This window comes from Melospiza melodia, unplaced genomic scaffold (genome assembly GCF_035770615.1).
Source record: "Melospiza melodia melodia isolate bMelMel2 unplaced genomic scaffold, bMelMel2.pri scaffold_70, whole genome shotgun sequence".
NCBI classification, from domain to species: Eukaryota; Metazoa; Chordata; class Aves; order Passeriformes; family Passerellidae; genus Melospiza; species Melospiza melodia.
In genome coordinates, this window is record NW_026948802.1 from 275,023 (window position 1) to 295,017 (window position 19,995).

A 19,995-nucleotide genomic window follows, 5' to 3' on the forward strand; every position below is an offset into this window, starting at 1 on the left:
CATGTTTGCTCAACCAACAACCCATGCAGTCGATTTGAGTCAAGGCCACCCCTGATGCTGCTTGAGGTGAAAAGATTGCTGTAGCAACTCTCGCTGCCTTGTCCCAAGACAATATTTCGTCATTGCAATCTGCCGCATAATGTTGTATGGATCTTTTTTCTTTGTGCTTTTTCTCTCTTAGCAAGTTCAAATCAGGTGATAACATTGAAATTTCCCCAATGCTGCATGGACCTCCCGTGGCATTAGCAGGAATGCCGTGCCAAATTCTGTCCCCGCAAATTAGAAACAAACCCCGTGGCAATTGCACTGGGACTTGGATTGATCCTCTGGCAGTTTTCTCTGTGTATTTGCACCATGCTGATGCATTCTTATAGAATTCATGATTGGGAGTCAAATCGATAGTTTTTGCCTGTGTGACACTTGGAGTTTCAAACTGCCTGCAGAGTTCCATTGTCATGGACCCAAAAATCTCCAATTCCTGAGGTTCTGTAGAAGCCAAAGGAAGTAGATGTGTCCAAGCACACCAGTCTCTCACAGGATCTTTAATGACCTGCGAGACATTAACTGCGGAGTGCCCTGGAATTGGCCATTCGTCCACTGGCAATCCAACCATGCATGCTTAAAATGGTTTCCCTGGTCTCGAGTGTGTCAGACAAATACTATCTAAATTCGCTGCTTGAGCTAAAGTCTCCCATACATTTTGCTTTGGTTGACTAATAGGTAAATTTTCCCCATTGCTTATTGCAATGAATGAAAGAATGATGCACATAAGCATCATGAAACTCATGACTTTGCTTTTGGGTGAAATCATTGTTATGTTTTTCATTCAAGACCCTAACGGAAAATCCCCAAAGTCTTTAGTTTCTTTTTATTTCTCTTCTGAGTTGTCTTTTGCAGTCTTAGTCTCGACTTCTGTCTGAGTACTTGTCTCTTTGTTTCTCGGATCAGCGTTCTCCTGTTCTCGCGTTCAAAATGGCTTCACGTGTCGTGCCGACACCCACTTCAGACCTCGATCTGTGGAAACACAAGCGAAACCCTTGCCCCAAGGGATTAGTTTGAAAGGACCCTCTATTTGTCCTGTCTTTGGGTTTCTGATCAAAACTAAAGGATTTTCCCTTAGCTTTGCCTGTGTGCTGTTTAGAAAATGCCTCACAATTGGTGGATTAGGTTCTGAGGATGAACTATTTAGGAAATTCAACATATACAATGCTTTATTTAATTTCATGTGAGGTGTTGTCTCTGGCTCACCCCTTCTTTGTCTGTCCACAAGGGATTTCAGGGTGTGATGTGTTCTTTCAATGATTGCCTGACCTGTGGGTGAATGTGGAATACCAAACGTATGTTTGACACCCCATCTTTTCAGGAATTTGTCAAGCACCCTGCCTGTATACGTTGGGCCATTGTCTGTTTTTATCTCCCGAGGCACACCTAATGATGCGAATGCTTTCAGAAAATGTCGACAAGCATGGTCTGCTGTTTCCCCTGCATGTGCTGAAGCAAAAACTGCACCTGAGAATGTATCTACAAAAACATGAACATTTTTGAGCCTCCCAAAGGATGGATACTTCGTGACATCAGCTTGCCACAATTGAAGACTTTGCAGTCCCCGCGGATTGACTGCTCCGGTAGAAGAAGGTGGCTGCACAAGCTGACATTCTGGACAAGCACTAATGATCTCCCTCGCCTGACTCTTTGTGAGATGAAAGGACTCCATCAGTGCTTGTGCATTCTGATGAAAGAACGCATGACTTAATCTTGCCTGCTCAAAAATGTCCGGCAGTGTTTGCGAAATGGGCATTGTCAACCTGTCTGCCTGAGCATTCCCTTCCGCTAAAACCCCCGGAAGTGTTGTGTGCGCTCTAATGTGTGTGATAAAATACTCTCTTTCCCTGCTCTCTAGTAATATTTTCAAGCTCGTCAGATATGAGTATAAAACCTCATTACTGACTTCTTTCAAAGCGAACCCTCCAATCTCTTGACCACACCCGCAACATATGCGGAATCTTTGACCAGATTGAGAGGTTGTTTGAACAACTGAAATGCTCAGACAACGGCTGCCAACTCCACAATTTGTGGAGAGCCCTGAACCATCTTCATGTCTGATTCCCAATTCTCTGTCGTTGAGTCTCTCCAAGTGATCACCGACTTGTGTGTCTTCCCTGAGCCATCTGTGAACACTATGATCCCGTCCAAAGGTTCTTCACTTATTCTTGGTTTCGCTCTGTAACATATTTGTGATTGCAGTATTCTATGCTGTGGAAAATGGACTGTGCAAGTTCCTGGGAAAGCTAACAACGCGATTAATAAGTCTTTCGATTGTTGCATTGCCCAATCGAAATAGTCTCGCTTCAGAGGTAATCTGATGACTGAGAATTCCCTTCCTGCCATTGTCAGCAACCTTGTTCTCGCCTTTATGATGATTTGTGCTGCCATCTCCAAATCTGTGAGAATTGTTTTTGCGGGCCTGTGTGGTAGGAAAACCCACTCTATGATTGTCAAAGAGTCCTTTTGTGATTCATCCCATTGGAAGATCAAACCATGGAACTGTGTTTTCTTCCCCAGCACTGCCAACTGAAAAGGCAACATTGGAACAAATTGATGTGCCTGCCTTTTCTGTATCGCGTCTGTGACTTTCTCCAACTCTTTCTTTCTTCGCTTCTGGTGTGAGTGTCCTGGGAGATCGAATGTCTGTGTCTCCTCTCAAAAGATCGAGCAACGCTGGAATGTCGCTGTTTGTGATTCCCAAAACTGGCCTCATCCAGTTGATTTCTCCCAAAAGCTGTTGCAAATCATGCAAATTGCTGAGCTTAGCGTTGATCTCCATTTTTTGAGGCTTTATCGTTTTGTCTGAAATTTTCCACCCTAGATATTTCCAAGGCGCAACCTCTCGAATCTTCGAAATGCTGATTTCCAGACCTGCCTTTTGCACCTCTTCAATCACAGTCACGAGCTTCTCGCAGCTCCTGTTGTGTTGACGCTGCAATGAGCAAATCATCCATGTAATGAATGATCTTCACCTTCGGAAATTTCTTCCGCGCTGGTGCCAAAGCTCGTGCCACGTACCATTGACAAATCGTCGGAGAATTTTTGAGGCCTTGTGGAAGAATGACCCAATGGTACCGCTGCAGAGGCGTTTCCTTGTTGATACTCGGAACTGAAAAGGCAAATCTCGGAGCATCATCTGGATGGAGTGGAATACTGAAAAAGCAATCCTTGAGGTCAATGACCACAAGCGGCCATTCTCTGGGAATCATTGAGACAGATGGAAGTCCCAGCTGAAGTGGTCCCATGTCTTCTATGACTTCTTTGATCTTCCTGAGATCATGTAACAACTTCCATTTGCCCGATAGCTTTTTCTTGATGACAAACACTGGAGAATTCCAAGGGCTGTCTGTTGGCTTGATGTGTCCCTTCTGCAATTGTTCTTGGACCAGGTCTTTCAAAGCACTCAATTTTTTCCGCTCAAGGGGCCACTGATCCACCCAAACTTGATCATCTGTTTTCCATGTCAACTTCAATGTGGCGAGTGCCGCAGTGACCCCTATTAAAAATTCACTTCGATCTTCGCGCCCCATTGTGCCAAAAGGTCCCGGCCCCAGACTGTGATCGGCTTTTGGATGACAAAAGGACGAATGATCACCGTCTTGTCTCCTGGTCCTGTGACAACGACGGAATTCTCACTTTGCAGACACAGAGATGCTCCCCCTATGCCTGAGAGAGAACCCAAGGGCGCGACCAAGTTCCAACTACGTGGCCAAAAGATGTACGATATTACCGTTATATCCGCCCCTGTGTCAAGCATACATCTGATTGCTATCGTCCTGTCTCCACATGTCAATTGGCATGTGAGCGTGGGTCGGTCTCGACCTATGTGCTTCACCCATGTTGTGTGTACTTCAACATGTTCCTTCATAGGGAAACCTTCTTCGTCGAAGATTGACATGACTTCTCCAACTGCGTGTGGCGGCAATGCGAAAGCTCTCGCAACCACAGTATTTTCCGGTACAGTCAATGGTGGACGAAGCACTCTTGCCAAAACTGTTAATTCAGTATTTTTGTCTGCTGAGAAAACTGTTGGATGAACAATGAGTCCAAGAATACTGCATTTATCTTGCCCAAATATCAAGAAATCTTGTTTCTTGTATGAATCCCCGCGGATACCCGTTGGTATCTCCGCATGACTTTCATCTAGAAAGCATACTAGTTTTGAAGCTGCCAATGCACACTGTGCCCCTGGAGGGAGGAGGTCTGGGTCACTGTGGAATGGACTGAGGGTTTTGCTGAGGGCATCTGCTTGTCACTCACTGATGATTGCCCTGTCTGTTCTTGTGACACCGCCAGTACTTGTGTCTGAGCGCGCTGGCGATTTACGGCCACACTCCTTTTTTCCGTTTCCCGGATGCAGTAACGGATTTCCTTCCACATCTGTCTGGGAATAACATTCTTTCACAGAGTGTCTTCCTTTCGCGCACCACGCACGAATTGGCCTTTCCGCTTTCTGTGCTGGCGCTGGTGTATGTGTTCGTGGACAATTCTTTCTCATGTGCCCAAACTCCCCACATTTGTAGCACTGTCCTCCTGGGGGATTGCTCTTTTCTGTATCGTTGCAAGAACTTTGTTGATGTTCTCGTCCTGTTGATGGAGTATTTTTTCGAGCATCTTTTCTAATGTCTTGTCCTCTGATTACCTCTCTGAGTGTCCCTTTATCTGTTCTTCCCATTCCTCTCTTAGTTCATTCTTCACAATCGATGCGACTTGCTGAGGTGTCCCCACCTTCCTGCATGCCTACACCATCTCTGCCAAGGATGGCCGTCCTGGCATGGCATTAATGACTCATTTACAATCCGGGTTGGCATTGCCGAAAGCTAAGCTCTCCAAGAGAGGCCTCTTCGCTTCTTCGATCGTCACCTGTCGATCCACGGCTTGCGTGACTCGATCGATGAACGACATGAATGGTTCTGCAGGACCTTGCCTGATGCAAGAGAACGGAACATCTGGAGCTCCTGTTGGTGTAATATGCATGATTGCCATTCGTGCTGCTTCTTTGATGTTGCTTAACACTCTTCGTGGAAGCCGCACTGCTTGTTCCCGTGGGTTGTCATCTGGAGGATCTCCTGCTAACTGCCCTTCTGTGAGGTTCGCATTGTGCCCACCTTGATATCTATTCCACAATTCAGAAAGATATTTTCTCCACCTTTTTTCCCAGATGAGACTCTGTGTGTCAGTGAGAATCATTGCCACAATACTTCGAATATCATATGGCGTGAGGTCATACGTGGTGAATGTCCCTCTTAGTAGTTGTTTGAAGTATTGTGAGTTCAGCCCAAAAGTTTGAGCTGCCTTCCCTAAGTCTTTGAGTGTCTCATGACCCATCCTTTCCCACCTTGGATTCTGTCCCTGGGCATCATATGTCACTGGAATTGTCAAATCTCCTGAACCCGGAAATAAATGCTTTTCTTTTCCCAATGCTTTTCTGATTCGCTTCCAATCCATCGTCTTCACCGGCTCTTGAAATTCCTCTTCTTGAGACTCCATTGGGATTTGCATGAATAATGGTGTTGTGGATGTCATCGGTGATTCATCGTACCTCATTTTTGCCTTGAGGTTTTTGGCCTCGCTCCTAAATCTGAAAAGGAAACTCGAGGATCAAGTTGATACTTCTTTTTTGCTGCATCAAATGAATGCAAGAAGCTTTTTGCTGCTTCTGCTGCTGACAGCATCCATGCCGGAACACCTTCCGATGCTGTGATCCTTATGACATCTTCTCCTTGCTGTGCTTCATCTGAACTTTCATCGTCTTCACGAAATCCTGAAGTCGACGGATAATCCCTTTGTTGTGTTATCATTAGCTTCTTTGAAGTACTCTTCTTTTTGTATAATGTTGGGAAAAATTTCTGCATTGTTGCAGTCTCGCCACGAGATGGCGATGTGGCTCCACCGAACAGATCCGGCATGTCGTGCACTTCTGTCATCCCCCCACGAGGTGGCGCTGTCACCGGGCTCTGTGGCTCGGATGACGGGATGAACTCGACTGCTCCTCTTCCGGTCGACTGCCGTGTCTGCGATCTCGTTTGAGACCGAGTCTGCCTGGCTTTTAATTCAGCTGAAAATGGAGCTCGAACACCAGAACGTCTCCCTTGAAGGGAACAGACTTGGACTCCGAGGGTTTCTATTAAAGGCACCAAGTCTGGAGAGGGTGTGGAGCCCCGGGACGTGGAATCCCGAGCACGGCCCCTCCTCGCCCGAGACGTCAAAGGGGACCTGGCCCGCCCCCGCCTGCGCTCTGCTCTTGGCGCATGCATGCTTTCCGAGCCGCTCCCTGTCTCTCCCGAGCTAACGTCACTCTCTCCCCCTCGGTTCCACCTCCGAAATCTCCTTCCCTCCGTCTGTCCCTGACTCTGTCTCCTCCTCCTCTGACGCTGTGTCCACTCCTCCCACCGGTGTGCGCAGCCCACCTCCCGCTGGCACCCGGGCCCGCTCAGCGATCCGAGCCGACCTCCGCACTGGGTCTGACGTCACAACTGCGCGCCTCCTGCGTCTCTCTACGGTGGCCCTTTGGGGCTGTACCGCTTCCCCCAATTCGCCACCCGTGTCTAACGCTCCTGCGCTTGTTTGTGACTCCCCCCTCAGGTCTTTGTGAGTCCTGCCCCTCGCGCGCGTCTCTGGCACCGTGCCGGCTGGAGCAGCCGCCACTCCTGGCGTTGTGCTGACAAAAGCCGCACGGGAACTCGTATGTCCCATTACCTCTTTACCCACGCCCCCCGCCTGCACCGCCGCAGCCTGGCCGCCCTGCTCTGCCGCCCCTCCCAACCCCTTCTGTTCTCCCCCCTGTATCCCCCCTTCCGATCTCACATCTGAGTCGGATCCTGAGTCCCCTGTACTCTCCGGGGTTTCAGGACGTTTTAGGGATTTCCTGGGGTTTCTGGGTCTTGGAATCGGAGGCTTTGATATTATTTGCCGCTCCCTTTTCTCGAGAGCTTTTTCCCCCTGGCTACCTGAGGCCAGAGCTAATTTTTGCCAAGAGCTTTGCTCTCCCCCTCCTTCTTCTGAGGGTACCACAACTTCTCGTTGCTTTTCCAGTCTTTTCGACTGCACCAAAATGCCTTCTAGCATTATTCTTGCTGGCGAGAGTAGCTTTAACGCTGTCTCATTTTTTTTGTTGCTAAGAGATATAAATGTCTGTTAATTTCCTGCCAAAAACCTACTTCGAATAGCAAACGTGTCTCTGAAAATGGATATTTGAGCTTCACCCACAATAATAACTGTTTTAACTCCTTCTTTGGGATCCCTTCTGTGTATGATTCAGCCACGCCTTGTAAGGCGGACAAAATTCCCAGCTGTTCCTGGGAGAGTGTGCCCCCCATGTTCTTATTTTTGACCTTCTCACCGAATCTGTGGTCAGAGCGGTCCGAAGGCTCCCGATCTCCGTCCAGCAGGTCACAGGAGATGGATCCAGAGGCGCCTTTCTGGTTCTGATCCAGGCTGCTCTGCTACGAACTTTCTTCGGCAGAAGCTGAGAGATGGAATTCTCAGTGACTGATGTTTTTTGCAGACTCTCCTGGCCGTTTTTTTTTTCTTCTTTCTTCTGGCTTCTCTCCTCAGGAGTTATCAGTGCTCTCCTGGGAATTCGTCCAAGGCTGGAGCTGCCCTCTCGGCTCTTCAGCTCTTCAGCTCTTCAGGGCTGACACCCCCCGTCTGGTGGGGAGTAGCCCACGCAGCGAACACCACTTGTTGGTTTCTCGGCTGTTTTAATGACCTGGAAAGGCCCGGGGTGGCCTTGGCCAGCCCGTGCTCCAAAGGATGAAAAGAGGCTTCAGGTTTTTTCTCGGTCTTCGGTGTTTATTAGTTATTTATCTAAAAGATTTTCTCTCAGCCCCACAGAGGTCTGCACAGCACACCAGCAATGAGCACGCTGAGCGCCCCCGGGGCGGTCACTTATCTTTATACTCAAAACTACGTATACAATATTTACCTATTTCCCTCAATACCTTTTACCCTTATTGACCAGTACACCTTCAGTAATAACCAATCCTAAAGTGCCAACATCACCACAGAAGATGGAGGCCAAGAAGAAGAAGAATGACAGGACATGCCCCAATTCCTCCATATTACTTCTTTAGACCCCACTGTACAGAAATCCTAAACTCTGTGTTTTACACTCTAATTAACTTATCCCTTCACCATTTACCCCAGTGAAACCCTGCCATCCTCATACAGGTGTCGTGTCCCGTGTAGGATCAAAGTCCAGCCACCAGACACTTCTGGTCACATTCCAGGACCTCCGAGCCCCCCAAGGGTGGTCTCGGTCACTCTGCACATCAGTCCTGCTGTGCTGAGATCCCACACTTCCTGCCAAATTTTCTTGATGAATTTGCAAACCAGCTGTAGGAGAGGGGCAAGAAGTCAGGGATGTTGCAGGCAATGCACAAAGCACGGTGCCAGCAGGCCCAGCCCAGGTGGGGGTGGCTGCAGGTACCTGCGCTGTTCTGCGGAAGAGGCCACGGGTGCGTTCCTGCTCTTGTGTGCGCTGCAGGGCTGCACCTGGCAAAGAGCGAGCGCAGCCAGAGCTGAGGGGCTGCGGGAGAGGCCAGAGAACACAGCCCAGCCCTGCGCACCCCAGGCAGGGACAGCCCCAGGATGGCCCAGGTGATGGAGCAAGGCCCCTGCGGGGTGTCTGCCCGGCCCCTCTTCTGTCCTGTCCATGGGAATGGGTTGGGATTGGGTGGGATGGGATAAAATGGGATGGGATGGAATGGCACCAAGCTGGCTGCAGGCACCGACCCTGTGGCCCAGCTCTGCCACTCACCCTCCTGCGGCAGCTCAAACCGCACCACCTCTTTGGTTTGATGTGCTGGGACAGCTCCAAGGCCTTCTTCCTCCTCTTCCCCCCAGGCCACCTTGGGCACTTTCAGGGGTCTCTGCTCCATGTTAATGACGGGATTTGTGAGGGCACCTGCAGAAGAGAAGCCTCGGGAAGGCCACGGGTCAACAAGTCCTGTGGTCTGGCCTCGAGGTCAGCTGCAGGAAAAACGCCTCCGAGAGGCTCCGGGTCAGACGGGAACGAGTGTGCTGTGCGGGGGCTCCTCACGGCACGGCTCTGTCCTGTTCTGCCCAGTTGTGCATTCCCAGCACTGGGCAAGCTTCTATTTCCCACGTGTCACAAAGGGCCCTTGGTCACCGGGTTCTGTTCCATGGCACAGAGACCGTGCTGCAGCGTGCCACCCAGGGCCCTTGCACACACTGCCTTCTGCCCGGGAGCTGCCCCCAGCCCAGCCAAAGTGGCCCAGGCTGGAAGGAATGCCTGGCCCCAGGTGTCTAAGACAACCCACACAGGATCTTTAGGAAGGGCTCAGACCATCAGCAAACCCTGCCCGCCTCTGCGGGCTCAGTCCTATCCACATATCTTTCTCTGAGAGCATTTGAATTTCTAAATGAGAATCATTTGAAGGGAGGGGATTTACATTTTCCATTTCAGAGAAGCCTTCTGCCTTCATTAGCCAACACCTCTCTCTTCAAACCAAGACAATTGTTTACCATCTTGCAGATGCGCAGTTCCTGGGGAGCCCCGTTTTACACTAGGGACCTGGAGAACCATTCCCAGCAATTGGGAAAATCCTAGGTGGAACATCCACCCATAGACGAGGTCTCCAAATTTGCCCCGAATTTTGTTACAGCTCTTAGAGGCCTAAGAGAGCAAGTCCAAGTGACTTGATGATATTTTTAGCCCAGAAAGCCCTGCAGCTGATGGCACACTTCACAGTCAGCAGGGGACACAGCTAGGCCAAAGCCCAGACCTCTGCTGGGAGCCTTTCTCCTCAAATACCCTTCGGACAAACCTCCATGCAAGTCACTTGGGAAAGTTTCTTCAAATGATCCATTTCTGGCACATGACTACACAGGGTTATGGGAAATATTCTAAAGCAGCTGCTCTGGAGTCAAAGAGCCAGCACTAAGAGTAGTCCTTGTCATCTCTTTGTAGCTAAATCCCACTTTGGGGGATTTGAGGGAGTTTGGAACAAGCTAGAGAGCACACCTCTGAGTTTTTTAGATGATGCCATTGCTTTTTCTTCTCTTCTACAGAGACAGGAAGGGTGAGTTTGTCTCACATCTGCACTGCATGGCTCACAAGGCTGCAAGATTTGTAGTTACAAGAGCTTTGAAGGATTTCTTGGCCAAGAAGACACTGCCACCAAGGATATTTATGTTTTGCAGACAATCCTTCAATATTTCATCTTAGGGACTCATGCTACAGTTTAAGCTTCCTTAGCCAATCATGTTATGACACACAAACCTCCAACACTGCATCCTAAGCTTCTTGTTTACCATTGTAACTACTTGTATTTTTTCTAGATCTTCAGCCCTAAAGCTCTAAACTTCCCTCCACTTCAACCTTCCTCCCCGTGTCTCTGCTATAATAAACTAGAAATCTTCATTCTCGCTTCTAGCACCTAAGTTTGGAAGCCCTTTCCAAGGTCTCCGATCAAATCCCGTGTTTAATTCCAAGCTTTGCTGACAAGACCAAAGGTCTGAGATTTCCCTGCATTTGGGTTTCCAACAACACTGATGCTGTTAGTTCCAGAGTGCCCGGGATCCCTCTTGCAAGTCAGCTCTAGCAGGAACAAGGCGGCTGCCGGGGGGCTGCTTGTGGCCTCTGCCAGCCCCTTGCTCAGGGCTTGCCAGCGCCCCAGCCCCTCAGGGGCTGCCCCAGCCCGGCCAAGCTGCCCGGCAGCAGCGCCGCAGCCCCACAGCAGCTCCAGAGCAGCCCCATCCAGAGGCACCTGGGAGCCCTCAGCAAGGCAGCCAGCAGCACACAGGCAGCAGGATACAGAGGGTGGTTCCTTCCTGGCACAGGGCTTGTGGCCATCTCCAGGCACCGCTCTGGCAGGGATCCCCGCAGCCCCGGGCCCTGCCCAGCTGCTCTGTCACCAGCACAAAGGCTTCAGCAGTACCACCACAGGACAAGGGGCTTCTGGCCATTTTCCTTTCACCACTGCACACCTGGGCAGCTGGCTGAGCCAAGGTACCTTTCTCCCCCTCTTCCCCTATGCCCTGCAGACCCTGGGTAGCAAAAGAAAGCTCCTGGGAGTCTGTGTATTATAGCACACTCTATATTCATATACGAAAGAAGAAAAAAAAAACAAAAAGAAGAAAAGAACAATCCTAAAGAAATGGAAAATTCCCGCTGGCTCAGGTGGCCCCAGCAGACAGAGCCTCTGGCATCAGCTCTCTGCAGAGCTGCAGCAGCGCAGCCAGCCGAGCCCCGACAGACGAGGCCGTGTCCTCCATGTCCTGCGGAGCTGATCGTGCAGCCTCTGGAAGAGGGAATATCGCTCACTCTGCAGTGCCTGGAGGCCATACAGTGTTTCTAGTGCCACGTCCAACACGGCACTGCTGATGTCCTCTGTCAGATGTTCAAGGGCTGCAAGAGAGAGGGACAGAGCCACGGTCAGATCCCGGATCTGCGGGGAGCCGAGGAGAGCCCCCTGCCAGGGCCATCCCAGCCGGCTCTAGCCATGACCAGGAGGGAGCAGGGACCAAGGGCACCGGCCCGAAGCTGCTGGCCACGGATCCCCAAGGTGGCCCTGAAATCTCTGTGTGCTCTGCCCACGCCGCCCCATGTCCGCACAAGGAGCAGAGCCCTCTGCAGCCGGGGCAGGGCTTGCAGCTCGCCCGGCAGCCCCCGCTGTCAGCCCGCTGCCCTCACTCACCAGTGCAGATCAGCTGCAGCTCTTGCTGCTGCCCCCTCAGGCACCGCCCGGCCATGCCTGTGAACATAGAGCCTGTCACGGCCCCAGCGGCACAGCTCCCTGCCAGCGGCGCTGCCGGCGCTGTGGCCACACGGGCTGCTGGCCCGGCAGGGCTCAGCCCAGCCCTTGCCGCACGCTGCCGCCCCAGGGCACGGCTGCCAGAGGGCGGCAGCAGCAATGCCCAGGCCCGGCGGGGCTCCACGGCGCCCCAGGGCACGGTGGGCACTGCCGGGGCAGCAGGCGGGGCTGGGGCCGAACTGCGGCGGGCCGGGGAGGGGAAGGGCAGCCCGGGCTCGTGGCTCACCCATGAACCTGATGGCCGCCTCTCGCAGGGACTCCTGTGGGCTCTCCAGGTAGGGCATGGCCCGGCGCAGGTGCTCGGCCGTTCGGCTCCTGTCGTCTTCCAGCTGCAGAGAGCGGCAGGAGGGAAGGGTTGGCGCGGGCTCAGCCCCTGGGCCTGGTGCTGCCTGCGCCCAGCCCTGGCCTCCCCTGCCCGCACAGTCCTGAGGCGCGGCCAGCAGCCGCTGGCCAAGGGCTCCCGAGGGGAGGGGGCAGAGGGCCGGCTGCTGCCCGGGGAGCCACGGTGTGGCCCACTGCCCCACCGGGCCGGGGCTCCATGGGCACCCGGCTCGGGCCCACGGGAGCCTGGAGAAGAGCCCGCGCGACCTCTGCGTGCAGCACCGGGCCGGGACACAGCTGCCCGCCCCGCACACTGAGCACCGAGCTCGGGGGGCTTCTCCAGTCTGAGGCTGGGGCTCGCAGGCTGTCCTTACCAGTCACTCGCTGAACTTCCGCAGATTCTGCCTCTTCACAGCAGCAATGGCAGCGCAGGGGGCGCCGGCCCGGCCCGGCCCAGCCGGGGCTCCCGGCCAGGAGCAGCAGCAGCGCCGGCCCCTTCCCCCCTGCCCCTGCCTTGGCTCCCAAGGGCTTTTTCCAGCTCAATTCTTGAGCAGAGCAACCAGCACCCACACACAGCCCCGACTGCTCAGGGCCCGCCTGTGCTGCCCTGAGCCAGCCCTCAGAGGAAGAAATGATTGGGTTCCAGCGCTGTTTTCAGCGCTCTTTTACTCACCCTGAGCTGACAGCAGGAGGCTACTGCTCCCTCTGCCTTGGCAATTGGAGATCACGGCTGCTCTTGGCCCTCTTGTGCTTGCCACCTGAATTTTATCAGTACAACTGCACTTCCCTCTTTCAATCACTGCTGCCCACTGTGCTTTTGTGATGGTGAATTCAGTGTTTTTGTCACAGGCATCATGATTAGCAGAGACTGAAATGCTCACAAGTCCTTGAGTATTAAGTCGAGGGGAATGAAAGCCTCACAGATCACATTTGCAGCGCTCAAACACCACCCTGCTTCTGGTGCTGTTGAAATAGAATCAACCTACATAGACCATCACAGAAATTGCCTCTGGAGTGGCAAATCAAATGAAAAAATCCACCAGGAGAACGAAAAAACAGAACTTGACTGCCTTCATTGCTTCCTTGGAGCAGCAGAAATTGGAGATGCCCAGAGGTATTTTGCACTGCTGCTGATCCCACTTGGAGCCCAGCCCTCTGCAGAGTCCCAGCGGGAACCCGAGCCCAGCCCAGGGAGCTCCCAGAGTGTCCTGGAGATTCTCTCTGCATTTGATCAGGCTTGCATTCCCCAGCAAGTCCCCAAAAAAACCTCCTGTTCTCTTGGGTTAGAACAGGCACAATGAAAAACTCAGCAATGGCACAACTGCCCAGCCCACAAGGAAAAGTAAGAACAAGTTGCCAAGGAATCCAAACATTTGTCTTGCTTTGCTGCAGAAGTCGTGCTTCACTCACAGTGTGGAAAGCCAAGAGAAGCTGCAGTTGGGGGCACATCTTGTGACAGAAACTGTGCCTTGTTCTCCAGGAAAGGTTCTTGAAAAAGGCAGACAGGACTGTGGAGAAGATTCCTGGGGAATTGAAACAGCTTTCCAGAGGTGAAATGAAAATGGAAAGGAACAATCTGAGATGTTTTCCTCTATTTATTCTGTGCTCCCCCTTTCCATGTTGCACTGCTTCTCCATGCCATGAACTCCAAATGCATCTCACCTCTCAGATTGGTGACTTAGCGAGTTTTAGACACTGCAAAATACCATGAGCTACACCCAGTTTGCCTTGCCCTGGTTTTGTTGGAAAGCAATGCTGGAGCCATCAGTGCAGTGCTCAGGTCGGGCATGAATCCTGTAGGCAGGGAATGTGCCCGGCAGTGTGTGAGCCTCAGCAGGGACAGTGCACAGCAGCGAGCGGGGGATTTGCTGTGCCCCATGCAGGAGTCAGGACTCTGGATCTGGGCTCAGCACGGCGAAGTTGCCGTGTTTGGACAGACTCAGGGGCTGCCCCGAGGGCAGCGAACGGGAGAGTTCCTGGCTGGGAGAGGCCCCAGCAAAGGAGGGGATCTTGTCCCTCCTCCAGGCCCTTTAAGGGTCTCCAGGCCCCTTTGAAGTGGAGGTTTTATCTTTTGAGGGTTTTTTGGGGGGGATCCCACCACTCCAAGGGTGTTTTTCCTTCCCATTTTAGGGTGTTTGTGGGGCCGCAGCCACACAAGCCCCTTTCAAGGGGGGATCATGACAGCTTTATTGGCATTTCTATGGGGCCCCCACTCAAAGCCCCTGTAGGGGATGTTTTGCCTCCCAGGGTGGATTTTTGGGGTTCTCTCTACCATCGCCGCTTTAAGGGCCCCCACTTTGGTCGGGTCCCACTATAAGTCTCCTATAAAGGGCAACACTGCTCCCATTGATTCCGACAGTGGAGCCTGGGAGGGGGAGTTGGAGATCCTGGGAATGTTGGGGGTCCCAAGGGGGTTTGGGGGTCCCGGGAGGGTTTGAGAGTCCCTGGGTGATGGCAATGGGGACTCAGTGCTGGGTATAAACTGTTGTGAGGGGTTCCTGGGGAGGTTTTGTGTATACCGGGGATTTTGGGGGGTCATGGTGGATTTTTGGGGGTTCCCAAGGAGGGGTTTTTGGGCGTCCAAAGGGGGGATTAGGCAATGCCAGGGGGAACCCAAGGCTGTTTTCGGGTACCTGCCAGTGACAGAGATGGGGATCCCGTGCCAGGTATGAACCTTCTCAGGGGGATCTGGAGGGATGTTGGGGGACCTCCTGTGGCAATTCTGATGTCCTGGGAGGGTTTGGGGGGATATGTATGGGGTTTTGTGGTGTTGGGGAGCTTTTAGAGAGCCCAGGGATGATTTTGGGGTGTTCCAGGGGGTTTGGGGGTCCCAGGAGGTTTTGGGGGTACCTAGGCAATGCTGGTGACAGAGCTGGGATCCCGTGCTGGGAATGAGCCTGCTCACTGAGCACAGGCAGCGTCAGCGTGTTCAGGGGGATCCTGGGGGCCCGGGGGGTCACCCCAACCCCCAGGGGACCCCAAATGCAAAGGGACCCCCGAACTGCCCTCAGTGCTGGATCTGCTGCAGGCAAGGGGCACCAGCACTCAGCCCCCAGCCCCACCATCACAGTGGGGCTGTGGAAGAAATCTGGGGGGGCACGGACAGGTCGGGGGAGATCCCCCAAAATCCTGGGAATGGGGGAGCACAGGGGAACTCCCAGGAATCCCCATGTGCGGCTTATGGGGGACCCAGGAGGAGTTTGGGGGGGCTGGGTGGGACATGGGGGACCCCCAGAAGTCTTGGGAGGGTGAACCCCAGGAAGGGTTTGGGGGGAAGTGGATTGGAGCCTCCAGACGCCGAATCCGATGAGGAGAACAACGCCGATGGCAGCGCGGACAGACCCAGGGAGCACCAGGGTGAGATTCCTGCTGGATTCCGGCTCTGGGAAGCACGGCATGGTGAGGCGGGGAGGGGAACCCCCATCCCGCTGCTCCACATTCCCAAAGGGAGGAATAGGGGTCCAGGGGGTCTCTGGGTGAAGGAAAATGGGGCTATGGGGGCTGGGAGAGGGGGGATGGCCGGGAAGGGGGTGGGGGTTGTTGATGCCGGATGAGGGGGCGCAGGGTGGAACCCATGCCCGGGAATGGGGGTGCGGGGGGATGGCGGCGCCAAGGAATGGGCGTTCAGGGGCCCCTCTGTGCTCCGGAACGGGCGATCACAGAGTCCTGGTGCCGGGGGTCCCCCTCAGCTCTCGCAGCCCCCCTGGGCCCAGGAGCGCCCCTAGCCCCAGCGCTGGAGCCATCGCGCTGCTCTGCTGCGGCCCCGCCCCCTGAGCCGCCTCCGTCCCCGCCATTGGCGCCGCTCTTTGCTGCCCGCCAATGGCGGCCCGAGTCTTTGGTGGCGTCACCGGTCACCGGGCAAAGGGAGGCCTGGGGGTGAGGGGCCCCCGGCTGGCCGGGAATGGGGTCCGGGGGTCCCCGGGCTCATGGAAACGGGGGATCCTGAGACAGAGTAAAGATCCATTCTGAATTAGGTGAAGTGTCTAAGAGAGGGGAAAAGTCTGTGAGGCCAAAGCTGAAGGAAGAACTCGCATGCCGAGACAGAGAAAGAAAAACAGAAAAGACCACAAGGTCGATTTGCCCCCAACTTAGAAATTCCTTTGATAAAGAAGAAGTGCTGCTAAATGTCACACGGAATGAATATGCATGAACTTATTGTAAAACTGTATGCATATGCATTTGGAAGGGGGATAAAAGAAGACTTGAGGTCTTCAGAGGTACGCATGCCTTGTTGGGGGACTTGCGTCCGGTGCGCGTCGTAAATAAACATACCGGGCTTTACAACTTTTACAAAGTTGTGAAGTTTCTTCTTTTTTCCGCAAAACATTATGGCGAGCCAAGCCAGGAGTTCTCTGTCCCCGCAGGGGCAGGGGGGATAGACGGACCTCCAAGGCGCGCCCTAGGATTTTTTCCTGGTGGGGCTCCGCTCGTCTCAACTTGCCACCTGCGAGGACAGACAAGGACCTGCTGGCCTGCGGAGGAAGATACGGTATGTACTGAGGGGCCCCCGGGGGAGGGAAAGGAAAGCAAGGAAGTAAACCACCCAGAGACGTCTGGGTATAGCTGATGGAGCAGCTGTATTAGAGACGGGGTTCATCGTTCTGATAGAGCAGACCGCTAGTGGCTCTGGGGGTGAGCCGGGTGAACCTGTGTATGTGTGTTGGGGGTTCATCGTTCTGATAGAGCAGAACTGTTGAGCCCGTGTGTGCTTTGTTTGTGTGTGTGTGATGTCCGGACACTGTGTTGCTGTATGGTTAATGTGTGCATTGTGTGGTCGGTGAGCTGTGTTTCTAATCGTGCAAGTGTATAAGTGTATGGTGTATAAAAGAGAAAAAATCTACAGTGCGGGGGGGTCAGGACTACCCGTGTTTGAAGCAGCCGAGTGAGGCCTGAGGCGCCGGCTGCAGCAGGCTGCGGGGGCAGGGACAGAAGTGCCCTGCAGATAAGCGAGTGGAAGAATGTCAGTGATGGCATTTATCGTGTTTAAATGTAGTGATTTGTGTAGATCTGGTACATTTTAACTGTGAGTATGAGTATGAGCTCAGAGAGTTCCTTTGCCTTGGATGTTTGATTTTGATTGTGTCCAAGAAAATTGATGTGAGTAAATGCTGAATTATGGTATGCTATGTTGTGTTGAGAAAAGCGAGCACTTTGAGAGATATGCCCTTTCCCAGTGGTTTTGTGTGGTGATTTTCTTCCGCTGCATTGTAGTAATTTGATTCTCAGATTGTATAGTAGTGTTTTTAGAGATTTTAAGATTTTGTTGCAACAAGAGTGGCATTTTACATAGGAGAACTATAGTACGGTGATTTATGCTTAACTACGATAGAGTTAAAGGAATTCTAAGAATTCCCCCCTCACAGCAATTCAAGCCTTGGCTCTGGCGAATTTGAGATAAAGGGGGGGTGTGGGGTGTGCGAGTGTTTGTGTCTGTGGGCATATCAGAGTTTCGGCTGTGACTAGCACAGTCTTTTTGCAAAGCAGTAAAACAAGTGTAAGTAGACACAGTGCTTAATTAGATTGTGCAAGAAGAGAACTAGAAAAGACTGATATTTTGTTTGCTCAGAATATAGTGTCTATATCACGTTTTTGATTAGCATGCTGTGTGAGGTGACAGTGGCTTTCCCCTGGGCACAGGGACAGCTCTGGCTGCCCTGTCTCCCCAGGGAACACGGGAATGGCCTGTGAGCAAAAGCTGGATGTGCAGGTATTATTGCAGTGCGGTGTTTATGAGAAACACTGGTTTTGCTGTTCTAATAAGTGTCAGGGCACATGTAAATTAGAGGTTTCTGGTCAAGCGGATTCAGAACCTAAGGTCTTAGAACTTGTGTGTGGGAACCACATCTGATACCTGCCACCTGGAGCTGTGTATAGGAGGAAAGTTGAGAAACTACTGTGAAGGTCTGTAAAAAGGTTTAAGTAGAAGCGAGATAGGGCAAGGAGAAATAAATAATGAGAACTGACCAGAGCAAAGAAGTTCCTAAATTAGCCCCTTTTGGGAGGGGCTCACTGGGAGAAGGCTGCCAGTAGGAGCAGCTCAGAAAATAAAAAGATTTATAATACTTCATTGCTGTTAGTACTGTTTTAAAATAGGAAGATAAATGGGATAGAGTTTTGTATGCTGAAATGTCTTTGTGTTTTAAGAAATCACCCAGAATGGCAAAGAGACTGTAAGATCAGACCGCCCTCTGGTCTTAGCCCTTGAAAAAGGAAAACAAGGCAAAGAGAAAGCAAATCAAACATGTTGTTCAGCATGCAGCATAAGATAGCAATGTATGAAATCAAGCAAAGATTATCATGCTGAAATGCAAAGCAATCACAGTTCACAAAATGAGTACATATGATTTGCTAAAGGCTCCTCCCAAGGTAAGTGAGGAAGGGTAAAGATGACCTCCCCAAAAGGGAAGAATTCTTGTTGACACAAGAGCCATATATTCAGTTTTAAATAAAGCTTTAGTACCTGTAGAGAATGTTTATGTTGCAGTGTGGGGAACAACTGAACAACTGGCCAGTCTGAGAAGGCATACTTGTGCAAACTTTTAAAGTAATATGTGTACTATGTGTACCTAAATGCTTTTGTACAATTCCCTCAATTTGCTAAACATTCTCAAATGAGAAAGGTTACTCTGGAGGCAAATGACATAAAGATGTTAGGCTTAACATTAACAGACACTGAAATTAAGAAAGACATTAGTAAAGAGATATTAGAATAAGTAAATAAATGTTTTCAAGAGTATGGGCCTCTGCTGTACCAGGGAGAGTGAAAGATGCTCCCCCATGAGCATCAAGTTTAAGGAAAGAACACAACTAGTGAGAACTGAGTAGTATCCTCAAAAGGAAAATAAGGAAGGAATCAGCCCAATAACTGATAGTACTAGATTAAGAGCTGTCAATAAGATAACACAGAATTTATACCCTGTGGTAGCAAATCCATATACCTTACTAACTTGTTTAACACCTGAGCTAACCTGGTTCACTGTTTTAGGCCTAAGAGATGCCTTCTTTTGCCTCACTATCCACGAAGCCAGCCAGAAAATTTTTGCATTCAAACACAAGCTCACATAGTCCATGTGCCTGAAGGCTTCAAGATTCCCCACTCCGATTGGAGAACAGCTTGCAAAGACCCAGAGTCCCGGGAAGCTCCACAAGACGAAAGGAGGCTGTTGCAGTACGTGGATGATCTTCTAGTAGCCACTAGGATGAGGGAAGCGAGAGAAGCCTGGACAGTAAGCCTTTTGAATTTCCTAAAACTCCAAGGACACAGAGTCTCAAAGAAAAGGCACAGGTAGTGAAACAGAAAGTAATCTAAGAGTAAGAAGTGAGTGCAGAGCAGCAGACTTTAAAGAAAGAGAGGAGACTGCTGACCTCACAGAGAAAGAAGAGACAATCCAGCTGCTAGAAGCAGTTCAGCTACCTGAAAAGGCATATTAAAGCACACTAGAGAGTGAGCTTAAAATTAGAAGAAAGAAATGAGCTAGCAGATAGAGAGGCAAAGAAAGCAGCAAAGGGTGAAGTACAGATTTTCCTCAAAAGTAAGCCATAATACAATAATACTAACCAAAAGAGACGTACAACTGCAAGGAGTGGGCTACCATTGAAAGAGAGCTAGTAATCCCTTCCCATTTTCGTAGTTACTAGTAAAAGAAAGGCACTAGAAAACACACTAAGGCCTAACTACTTAAAAGCCTTTTATAGAGTGTAGCTCCTTTCTCAAAATGACCAAGGCTGCGAGTGATACAGAGTGCATTGAAATGAAGTGTTGACTTTGAAGCAGTAATTTCCACAGGCTTTCTAGAACACACATCTGATTGAAACAATCGTTGTATCGTTGTCAAGAATTTATATGCCA